The following is a 12,522-nucleotide window of genomic DNA, read 5'->3' as shown; positions in this document are numbered from 1 at the left end:
TGCAATAAAGCTTTCATATCACTGCTGCTGCTGGGCTGTTTGCAGACTCATTTCAAAGCATGCAAACATCTGTCAGACTGTGTCAATGCCTCTTCTTCCGAGCGAGGCTCCTTCCCCTTCTGGAAGTCCTCTGCGCCTGCGGTGGGGAAGGAGGAGTGCGCTTCCCACGGCAGGATGCTCTGTGGCTAGGGCCGATTGCAGGCCAACAGCTAGTTCCTGCTGACAGAGAAAACAAGATGGTCTCCAGGTTGGCAGTGAAAGAAGCAAAAGTGACTGGAAAACAAGTGTGTGACTGCCCACCACTTTGGTTTAAAAATCCGATCTGATCTCCCATCCATTGCCAGCTCTATGAATCCAAGTTATGAAACAGCACAGATGCATTGGAAATAAATGTATTTGCACTGAGCAGGTTATAAAGGCAAAGTGGCTTAAATGGCTGTGCATAACATCTTGTACACATTCCTGCAGTGCCACCAGGTGCAGTGTTCTAGGTAGTCTTCTGGGGATATCAGATTTTTGTCTCCAAGAGCTGACTCACTGCCAGCATGACATGTCAGACAAACGTTTCTTGTTGATTAGCTTGTCTGTGACTGCTGAGCTGGGTGGACAACTACAGAAATAGTGCGAGGTGCCTGGATTCCCACCTGCTCCCTGGCAGGGTGCACCTCGGCCCATCTTCCCTCTCCGCAAGGTGCCACCGCACAGCAGATGCAGATGCTGTCGGGACATCTGAGCCCCGCTCGTGGGAAGGCTGATGGTCTGAGGCAGATTTTCTGGTAATTTGCTAGAATTGTCACAGGGCCAAGATGGAGGATCTGGGAATTAGGAGAATTGGCTTCTTCCCTGCTCTGCCACCGGGACCAACATGCATAAATATTTTGTCTTTCTTTTTCTTTTTCCCTTATCTACAATGATGAGATCCTGCCACTTAACCACTCATATTTTGGTGACTGTGACGTGCTATGTAAATACTACGGCTACCTTACGAAATGCTGTAATGTCAGACTCTCCCAGTCAGCAGAGAAAGGAGCTGGCAAGCATCAGCTAGCACTCCCTTTCCCTCAAGCTGCACTGACCTCAGCCTGACATAAATTAAAGGCATGGAACTGCTGTAAATCATGGCATCTGGCTGCGGACAGCAGGTTAAAGCTCTTTCCCACAAGGGACCAGTTGAGCACTGTTGCGTTTTTCTCTCTGTTGTATACGCTGCACATGGTGGAAACCAGGCCTGTCCCAGCTGTGCAGCATGGAAACCTCCAAATCTTTTGGAGGAAGGTGGGATCAGCTCTCTGAGATCAGGTGTCCATGTCAGCCACCCTCGCATTGTGGAAAGGCTGCCACTGACCCCGAGAATCCAATCTGTAAATTCTCATCTCTTTATGAAGTAGTTTTCCCCTCTTTTCAGGTCCTCCAGCAAGTCAGTATAAGGCTTCTGTCATCCTGAGTTTCCTCCTGGACTGGGTCACTACAGTGCCTGCATCTCCTCACCTAGACAACCACTGCTCATATTCACCTGGTAGGGCACAGCAGGGGCACAGGAGCAGAGGACCATGGTATTTCTTAGTTATCTGTCATGTTTTCCCTGATGGTGTCTTTACTGTGCGCTGGCAATACTGCGAGCAGCTGCAGGACAACCTTTTGCAGCCTGTCCCTGAGGGTCACTCTTTTACTTGCAAGGAGGTGCTCCAGTTGCACCCCAGCCTGCTGAGGGACACTCATGGTAACTTGTTTTATTCAGGTGTAAAATCTTGGATCCTGAGGAGTGAAATTGGTCCCTTTCCCACTTCACAATTGCTGAAGAAACCCCAGTTTTGGCTCACTGTTTGTAAATTATTTCTGTGTTTCTGTCAAATAAAAGGTTATCATCGTGAGGAAGTCTGTAGTTTGTGTATGCGCGTATTCTGATTTCATCTGGGAGTGCAAGTATTTGCTTGTGGGGATGGAGAACTGGGAGAGCATGAGCAAGGCAGCCTGGAGCCAATGGCCGTGGGCTGGGGACCCTGAGCTCACTCATGAGCTGCCGTCTCTCCCTGTGGGCAAACAGGCACGTGGCAGGCACTGTGCAGCTGGAGAAGGGTGTCCCTGCTGCACCTGGGACTCTCCTGCTGCACTGACTGGAAGGGAATGCAGGTGAGATGCTGATGTGGCAGCAACAGCAGTGGTGGGCCTGGATGAGGGCATATCTGAAACCCTCAGTGTCCTCCATGAAAAATCCCGGATTCATGTTTGCAAGCTGACAAGACCTGGGGTGTGGACGTGCTCTGAATGCGTGTTTGGGAAACCTCCCTCTTGCTGCGTTTCCATGCAGGCCAAGGAGCCATGAAAGATGGATGGAGATGTTCCACTTTGTGTGAATAATTAAAAACTCACTGGAGCACAATCTTATTGAGTAAAGTCTTGCTGAAATTAGTAGGTTCTTCCCCAGGGTTTCTCCTCAGCCTGTAGAAGCTGCGTTCAGATTGAAATCATTAAAAATGTACATGCTGCTCTCCCATAGCCCACAGCGCTGAATATATACATTACTGGCTGGAATGTGCATGGCTCTGAGCAGCTCAAATGCCCTTTGCACAGAAACCCAGGCAGGGAGGAAAGGGAAAGGGAGGAAGGAAGGGCAGGAGAGGAAAAGGAGAGAGGTGGGTCACCCTGTGGGAGAGCAGGGACACGGTGCTGCAGTGCTAGAGAGGTGCAGTGCCATGAGGGGGGCCAGGTGGCTGGGCTTCAGGGCTGCAAAGCACCTCAGCCCTGGTGTGAATCTGCAGCTGGCTGAGCGAGGTCGGGGCTGAGAGCGCCCCAGAAGCTCTGCTCAGCGGCAGGCCAGCTGTGTCAACGATCACAGCCTGTGAAGCAAAAGCCTCTAAAAAAAGGCCATGTTTTGATCAAGGGAGTTACACCTGCAACAAACTGCCAGCCCTTAGTGCTAGTAAATTCTCCCTTCGTGGTCTTGCTATGAACATTGTAGTGAGTTAGCCTGTAGATGCTATCCAGGCAAAGAGGTCTGTGGTAGCTGGTCTTACCGCATCGCTGGAAGCCCCCTTGGCAGCTCTGAGCCCGAGCTATCGGCAGCCACTTGGGTTCAGTCCAGGGGTTGAAGCAGTTAACTACAGAGATAGCTGAGATGTTAAATTAGGTGGCCTATATATGCCAAGAAATGTTAGCGATTGCTCTTTGATGTTACGTTTAATCTGTAGTATGCTATGTAAGTATGGTTGGCTGTACTTCTCATATGAATTAATTACAAAGACCTTGTCATGCATGCAGAGAGCAATGCACAGCACTACACACGCTACACAGTCTTTTAAGGTTGCCGAGGGAAATGCTCCTGTGAGAGGCTCTGCTGTGGTGGCTTGTCCCCCTCCTCTTAGGAGCGCTACTGTGGGGATCTCGGCTTTGGTGAACCTGATGTACTGTGGCTAGAGCAGGTCCAACTCCCATGCACCTTACCAAATTCACAAGATTTGTCCCTCCTTCCTTGTCAGCCCAGGCAAGGGGCACAGGGCCCCTTCCTCAGTTGCCAGCCCCCCACGGGACACATAGGAAGTGAGAGGCGGATCTGGTTTGCTTTGCTCCTCATGCATCTGCTTTAAGTTTTTGGCATGAAGTTGTTAAGCATGCACCCATCTGGGGAGAAGATGAGAGAGAGCACAAACCACACAAGACAGATAGTAGTTACTGTGCTTAATGCACTACTGGAAGGCACTCTGTTTTATGGGGTTGTGTGCAGCATAAGGCTCTACAGAGAGCAGAGCAGACTTCTGTGAACCAGGCACACCGACATTAATAGTTAATACGTGGGAGGACTGACACTTCCTCCAAAACTATGTGCAGGCAAAGTTCTTGTTTTTGGGCCTGTCGTCCAGGGCTGAGCACAACCCAGATGTGCAGGAGGGCCTGAAACTTTCCCTCTGCTTCACTCCTGCTTTGTGGCTCACGCAATGTGAGACAGCACCTGCCCTGGGTCACCATGTAGGACCACATCTGCAGCGTGGAGCTGACTCCGAGAGGGGAGATGGCCCCACCTCTGCCCTGCACCCAGTCTCATCCCTGGCCTCGCTGGCATGTGGGGTTGATGGCCTAGAGGGACATCGTGATCCTGCACTGGAATTAGGCTTGATCCTAAGGTTTCTGAAACACATACAACCAAAGTCTGGGTAGAGGGCCACCAAGGATGAACTTACATTTTAACAAAAGTAAGAAAAGAAAAATAGTATATTCAGCAGCTGAACCAGAAAGAGGCCAGCCAGAATTACAGAGTGGTTATAATGGGGTTACACTATGTCCACAGGGTCATCAGGACTCAAGACTGCCATACGCCACAAGTTTTCTAGGCAAAGTACCCCGAGACAAAAAGAGGCATCTTGTTAAGATGCCTGTAGTCTGGAACTTCACTTTGTTTGTTTTTCTTGTGACCTTTTGTTCTCAGTCTTGTACCTACAAGCTCTAAAATCTTTATCTTGCAATGCAATAAATAAACCTCTGCTCTGATTAACAGCTGTCAGGAACTGGGGAACATAGCAAATTGTGGTAAATCCTAGCAATTTACAAGGTACGTGTCCCCAGAGGTAACAAGTCAGAAAAAGCATAGCGTGCAGGCTGGAAGCATTCGGCAGCAGATCCTGTGAGTATGAACAAGCTCTCTCCCACAGGGAGCAGATGGCAACGCTGCCCACAGCTCTGGGTAATCCCTGAGGTGTCAAACACATGTACGCCCAAAATGGCTTTCCTTGGCAACAAACCTTGCAAATTTGGCAAGGTAACACATTCAAGATGTACTGTGCATATGCACCAGGTGTGCATGTCAGTCAGCTCGCAAACCTGATTCATGAGGAGGCCCTGACAGCACTTTTTCTCACTGAAGGCTATTTCCCTGCCAAATTTCTGTCCTGTCTCCCCAGCCAATTTGGAATTGAAGCTCTGCAGAAGTTGATAGCCAGAATCCTTTGCAGAAGGGAAAAGTCACCTTCTTCCCCCCCCCCCCCTTTACTTCAGTCCTTTTGACCTGAAACTTCTCCAAAGTAAATCAACCACTACAAAGGAAAATCACCTCATTTTCAGCCAGAGATTAAGTCAAGGAAATGTCAGCCTACGAGGTAAGAAAAGAAGAGCAATGAACAACTGAAGGCAAGAGTTTAGGATGGAAATTCCCATGTGACCTCATGTTTGTCTGTGCAAGAGCTCCTGCCCCAGCATTCGACATTGCTCAAGTACTCTTCCTTCTCAATGCACTTCATAATCGTTAGCGAAACAGGCTTGTTTTAACAGAGACAAGGGAAGGAGCTGGAGCATGGAGAGCCAAAGCTGTTGGGGTGCACAGGTGCCTGCTGGGGAGCAGGGAGCTGGGGCAGCCAGGCTGTGGGGTCCGGTGGTGGCAGCACCAGGCGGGTACCTGGACCCCGGCAGCCCAGCATAAGCCTCCTCTCACTGCGATCCAAAACCAGCTTCACTGAGCTCACGCCTGAGGCCCACACAGTGATTTTCCTTCCCCTCCCAAAGCCCCGTACCAACAGCAAAAGGCTGGGAGGTGGCATTTGTTGGCAGCTCGAAGGGCCCCTCCGCAGGGCTTGGGCGGCCGTGCGGACTGCCTCCGTGTGGATTTGCTCTGCAGCTGGGGAGGAGGGCAGCCGCCAGCTGGAGTGCCCAGCATGGCTGTCCTTGGGACTGGGGGATCATGACGAGGCTTATTAAATTATTTTCCAGCTCAAACCAAAGGGCACGGGGCTGGGAGGAAGGTCTGCCTGTTTCACTGTTATTCATTGGCGTCTGTAGCTCCTATTGTTAGGGCTCCTCAGTGTTATTCACAGCCTTCCAGCTGGGCGAGGGGATTACCAGAGCTCCTAGCATGATGCCTTTGGTTAGGGGGACGTCCTACCTTGCCCCATTAGCTCTGGCACTTCACTGCTGCCCCTCTCCACAGCTCTGGGAAGAGATGGCCCCGTTTCCCTTTCCTTGGGCCCCATCTCTCCTCTTGTTTTCTGCGAGACCCCCACAGCAGGGTGTAAGATGTCCTCCTCTCAGGTACCAGAGAAATGTGGCGCAGGTCTCAGAGGTCCCTGCCCTCCCCGTGCAGCAAGCTCGCCTCTGCTAGAGGCCGAATACACCAGGGAGCTGAGCCGGATCCCAAGGAGCAATCAGAAAAGGGAGTCTGCCTGTGTCTCCGGCCTCTATCTGTACATGAAAATCAAAACAAACAGGCAGCTCATTTCCTGCAGCTTTCCTTCTCCTTCAGCTTTGCTTTCCCAAGGAAAAGCCACCAGGTGCCACCACAGATCCCAAGGGAGAGCTGTCAGAGGAACTGTGTGGTGCCTGTCCCCGGGCACTGCTCCCCTCCCTCTCGGCTGATTCTTTTTGCTGGGGGAGAGATGATGACCATTGCCTTCCCTTGCATTTTGCTGCTACGGTAATCCCAGGGTTAAAGCTATTGTGATTTTTGGTCATGCATGATGAGCTGCACCAGGAGCGAGGCTGGGAGGGGGAACGGCCACAGCTGCTCGCAGTCCCGGAGCTGCTCGGAAACAAAGGAGGTCGGAGCTGCAGCCTCCTGGAAGCACTGGCAGCCTCTGGGTCTGCCTCTCTCCCCGCTCCCGGGAAAGGCTGCCTGCCCTGCCTCTCATCGCAGGGAAAGAGAAATGCAGGGCAAGGCATAATCACAGAACATTTGTAAGTGACAATCTCACATCAAACTAATTCCAGGTATAATCATCGTGCTGCTGTCACAGGCACAGCACTTGGGAATGCAGGCAGGCTGCAAAACCCTCTAGGAAAATATCTCCTGTCTCTTAACATTGCCACACTTTGCTAGCCTACTCTCAGAAGATACCCATCTCTCAGGATTACACCTCTCTGATCTCCAACTATCCAAGGATCATTTGTTTTCCTTGCGGGGAATACGGCTGTGCAGTGTTTGTTGAGCACCAACAAGGGCTTGAGAGCTGACAACCTAGCTGGAAGGCTCAAGAGAAAAACAAACTGTTATTTCAGGAGGTGACCCTGTGGTGTCTCATTTATTAACAGGAGATGTGATGTTGTTATATGGGGCTTCCAGAGGAGCCCCCTGTGAAGACTGAATGTAGGACCTTTAGATCCAGAGACCACAAGCTGCTACTGCTTGAGTTAAGGACCAGGCTTCCCTGGTGCCAAAAACAAGATATCTAGAGGGAGGAAACCACATATGTAGAAACTGTGATGTGCCCTGATTTCAAATTAGATCTCATCCAACACAATTGTTCTGCACATCTGCTCCATCACTGCAAGACCAGTTGTTCTGAGAAGCGCATGTCATCCCACGCTTCCAGATGTGCCATGCTCTCCAGGCAGCAGAATAGGACATAGCAACCACTAATGGCTTGAGATGGAAGCCAAGTAAATTTAAATGAGAAAACAGACACATTTTTCCACGACAAGATTGATTAACCATTGCAACATATTTCTGGAATGGCAGGGGCACTTAATTCCTCATACCATCAGGTCTTCATATTCAGACAGAGGCTATGCCCACATCACAGACTTGCTGTTGCTTCCAGCTGCTGACTGTAGGATGTGCACACAGGACAGCTTTTGCCTGTGCCCTCTGCTCCTGTTGTAGAAGCTGGCTGGGCAGAAGACTAAGTGAACGGTGAGTTGAGACACGGGCCAACCTTATTTTAATAAGGGAGTTCATTTTGGTTTGCCACTGTATGGTGACCAGAGGCCTGTAGCATTCAGGAACATAGCTTCTGCAAAGCAAGATTTATAGTAAAGACTGGACCTGCTTTCCTTTCTGGAAAGTATGCTCTAGCCAAAGACAAGCACAAGCTGTCACACTCGATACAGCTCTAAGCAGATGAAATTCAAGCAGCTGTGATGGATACAGGAGTTTGGACTAGACAGTCTAATCATCTCCTCTGATCTTGCACCTCACAAATGTACTACTTGGCTAATTTTCCATTGCATCTTTCTAAGGAAACGCTAGGAAATGCTTTCTACTGTGAGGAAATGACAATCTAAAGGGTGAAAATTGAAGTCAGCAAGTATCTCAGCATGCTACAGGGACAACAAGACACTCTCAGAAATGGAGCATAAAGAGATTGAAAAGAAGACTCTCCTAGATGCTCAGAGGTGAGGAGGGGTGTAAGCAGAGGGAAAAGCAGCTATAAAATGAGAGAAAGCATCACAGAATTTTGAAGACAAGGGCGGCAATTCAGAGGGGCTGGTGAAGGGGCAGGAAAGAGATGCAAAAAATATTTGCTCTGCCTTGACGTGACCATCTTTTACACTCAGTGGAATTTCTGCCCATCCTGCCGAGACAACAAAGCTTCCTGCAGGGAGCCCGGCATCGGTAGTGGAGCCTGTCTCTATGACATCCAGGGTGCACAAAAACACTTTCTGAGTCCCTCGGATAAAACTTTTGTAATAGCTGGTAGACTTTCTGTAGCTTTTTTTCCTGTGAAAATGACATTTTAGCAAAAAACATTGAAACTGTCTTATGCCACTTCGCATAAAATTTGAAGAGATCCTTTTTAAAGTCTTTATCCCAACAGCACTTAATTTTTCTGCTTAATTGAATATACCCAAAATTCTGTGAAAGACAGAGATTCAAACGGAACACTTTGGATGCCCCGTATCAAAATGCTTTGACCTGAAACAACAGTTTCTGAGCTTTCCTTAAAAAAATAAAAGAAAGGTCTTGCCCATCTGGAATCTACTTTTTCCTCTTTCTAGGCCTCACCGTTTTTCACGGATCAGAAAATGCAATTTTCTCAACATTTTTTTTTGCAACTTCTGCCCGTCTGACTAGCCAGAATCCTCAAAGCAGCGCAGCCTGGGGATGCAGACCCTGCACTAGATCTCTGTGCTCCCCTTCCTATTTAAAACGCTTAGCTTGCTGTTAAAATAGCTTGGGTCTTGTTATTGGTTAAGACAGTCTCCCTGTCATCGTCTTCACTTTCCAGCTGCACCTCGGTGGCAGAATTAGGTCCAAACATAAGGAGCAATCTCAGTACAAACAGTACGTGTTGTCTAGCCAAGCCCATGGTGGCAGGGGTCACATCTTGGGGACTTGAGAAGATAGACGATTAGAGCTGTGAGAAGCGCTAATAGAAAAAACAGACTCATCCATGCACTATTGATTATTTTCCCTTCTTTGCTGCTGTAAGCAGCTGCCTGGTGCGTGTAAGCTAGCCAGAGAGCTGTCCCTGGCCCTTAGGGGGGAAGGCGCCTGGGACACAGCCTTTCTTCAGCACACTTTTCCTTCCTCCCGTCCTTGGCTGCACACCCTGTGGTGCATGCAGCCTYTTTACGAGGATGCATGGCAATGCTGGCAGCCCCCAGCAGCCATGCTATCCTGGAAAGCAGCACAGCTCACTGCCCCTGCTGTTGGCCAGGGCCCCAGAGCGCCCTGTGCTGCATGTGTCGCCTCTCTGCACGCTGCCCCTGGCTGCTCAGAGGCAGGGTGAGCCCACTCACATCCCCCACACAGATGGCACCTGACCTGGCCTCAGTGAGGAGGTGACATGACCGGGCCATCTCATTACCACCATGTTGCTCACTGGCCTTGCAGAGAACTGACGATTCAGCATTTCCTACAGCAGTCAAATCCTCCCTTTCAGCATCATGGGTGTTTATTCCAAACATAATCTAAAAAAATTAAGTATCTGATTATCTAGATTCCTGAACTACTTCCTCCCAGGATGTATTTTTAATGTGTTCAACACTGCATATAACATATCCTGCCGATATAGTTGCCTTGAACCCATTTCAGAGGCATCATGTGTAGCAGGTTGGCCTGTTTGGAGATGTGGAAAGCAGGCTGGTGCACCTCTGTCCCAGGAATTGTGTAGACTCTTCCCCAAGTGCAGGACACTTCTTAGGGAGAGTTAACAGTTTCTGCTTTTCAGTCTCAGTCCTCTCCAACTCATCCTATACACTGGTCTGTGTCTCCAACAGCCTCTTGAGTGCAAACTGCCAGTGCCGTGTACCCTGCGCTTTCCTCCTTCCTTGTCACTGCCTGCAACACCTCCACCTTCCCTCAGGCCTGCAGTTTGGAGTGTATTTTTTATTCTTCCTTCTCCATTGCCTGATTAAGTGCATCAGATGAAGCTCCCAGAGGGACTCAGCACTGTGCTTGATTTCCTCAGTCCTACAGTACAACACTGCATCACATCATTAGCCCCAAGTCGCAGGCGTGCGCTAGAGATGCTGCAATGAAGGTTTGATTGTGTATATACTAACCCTGCTGTGAACAAAGCACAATGCTGTTTGGACCATGCAAATCATGTAACATTATGGTGCTGGGCAGGTGAAAGCTTTTGCAGACTGATCACTACGTTATTGTAAGTCTTCTCACAACTGCTTTGTGCCACAGACCTTTTCTGGTCATTCCTGCAGGTGGTATCACCTACCACTTGTGTACAGATAGGCAGGAGAGATTTTCGGCACAGATTTCATGTGCATCAGTCTGCTGCTTGGGGACTTGGAAACAAATGCAAATGAAAGACTGAGGTTACTTCTCAAACCTTAGTTGCACAGACTAATGATAGTGTTTGATTATACATGCTTATAATATAGCATCAAAGAAAGACATGAGAATGGCAGAACTCAGACTGGATTTTGTAAAAGTTGTCATATCATTTAAATAGTCAGCAGCGTGGACAAAAGCTGTGCTTACTTTTTCCAGTGCTTCAAACCAGGAAAAGGTAGGTGGGAGAATTGGATGGTTTTGAATAAAAAAAGTGCTGCAGAAGGTCTTTGGATCTAAGTTATGAATTTAAATCTTGTCTGAGAGTAACATTTTCAAAAGCAGGTATATACTGTTTTCAGAAAGAACACTGGAACTCCTTGTGACATAGGACGACATAAATGTTTGAATCACTTTTTTAAAATGACACTTACTACTTCTGAAAGTCTTCAGTAGCCTGAACTATTATCTGAAAACTATTTGTTCATCATTTCTTTGACACAATTTTGAGACATTTTCCCTGAATACAATTCTCTGTTTAAAAAAGTCAACATGACATATTTTGACTTTCCTTGTTTGACAATATCAAAGTATTTCATTTTCAATAGGGTAAAACATGATTTCTTCAGCTTTGCCTTCTCATTTTGTTCTGTGTGGCTTTTGTATTACATTATAATATTTTAAAATTGTAGAGCATAGATAGAGTACATATAATACTTAATCTCTTTCATATGTTTTAGCATAATCACAAGGAAAGCTTTGAACTTTATCACAGTAAAATGTTTCACTACCTCCAAGTCAGGACTGGATTTTTTTTTGAATTTCGATTTTTTTTAAATCTCAGATCTTCAGCTTTTTTCCCTGATATGCAGCAAAAACAACTACTGAAATGTCCAATATTCTCACTGAAGAAATGTTCTGTTTTCTACAGATTTATTACTTGGCGTCTGTGAAATGAGAGATTTCAGCCCAGTCCCCAGTGGACAAGCATCCAGTTTTCAAAAAGACGCCCTTGTGTTTGGAATGACCTCATCGTGCTAAGCACTTCAGGATGCGGTTCCCCGTTATGGTTTGTCCAGAGAGTCAAAGCGAGTTAAGAGCTTCTCGCTGCATCCTGCCTCTCTTCGCCTCCCTCTCCCAGTCACTCGGCCGGACAGATGACCCCTTGCTTTGTTGTCCAGCTTTTCCCAATTTTGTGTGGTCCTGCTCTAAACTGGATCAGTGAAATGAGCTGGGTCAAACAAACAAACAAAAATCACTTAGAAAAACAGGGAGTGGAATAAGGACAAAGACAGAGCTACCTGCTGCTCCTCTATCCGCTGCTCTTTTTGCTAATTGTCACTGATGTTTGCTGTTTATCATCTTGCCATTCTCTTTCATTAAAATCTCCTCTAGTCTGAGATATTGCAATATTAAAATGTCAGCATGCCCATTTTGCTCTCTGAATATCGTTCTTGAGGGACCTGGCAACGTGAGCGTCTCTCCAGGATGAGCTGCGGCAGAGGGCGGCGRGGGCAGCTGCCCTGCCACTCTCTGTGCAGACGCACAAAGGACTGAGCCCATTCATCCAGGCTCTTCCCCTGCAGCAATTCCACTGGGAAAAACCGTGAGATTTCCCCTGCCCCCAGGTTTCTTTTATTTTGCCTTTTACAGGGCATTGTATAACAGGCCTTGAAAGCACGCACCAACGAACAGAGCCACCAAGGGCCTGCTTTCCCTTTGGTATTTGACAACAGAGAAATATCGGGACAATCTTGCCACTAGTCCCTGCACCGAATGCTTTAAAAATGCACGGATGAAACAACATCTCCGGCTCGCTGCTTAAACAGGGCCCCAGGCTGGGTGGGGCGAGGGAGCCTTTTGTTGCTCCCAGTCACGGATTTATTTTCCGGGAGGCACCCCCTGCCCTTCCTCCCCTCCCGCCCGGGAATCAGGCCCTCGGGGCGGGGGGGGGCTGCTCCCTCTTCCCAGGCGCTTAGCTGGGGCCCCTCGTGGCCCGGACCTACATAACCCACATGCAAGCGGCGGGTGACCCCCCCGTGAACCCCACACAGCGCCTCGGAGAGAGCCGCGCCAGGGCGGCGCGTTCCGAC

The sequence above is a fragment of the Apteryx rowi genome, unplaced genomic scaffold, assembly GCF_003343035.1.
Source record: "Apteryx rowi isolate R43461 unplaced genomic scaffold, aptRow1 scaffold_122, whole genome shotgun sequence".
NCBI classification, from domain to species: Eukaryota; Metazoa; Chordata; class Aves; order Apterygiformes; family Apterygidae; genus Apteryx; species Apteryx rowi.
The sequence above is the reverse complement of the archived record's forward strand: the minus strand, read 5'-3'. Positions refer to the sequence as shown.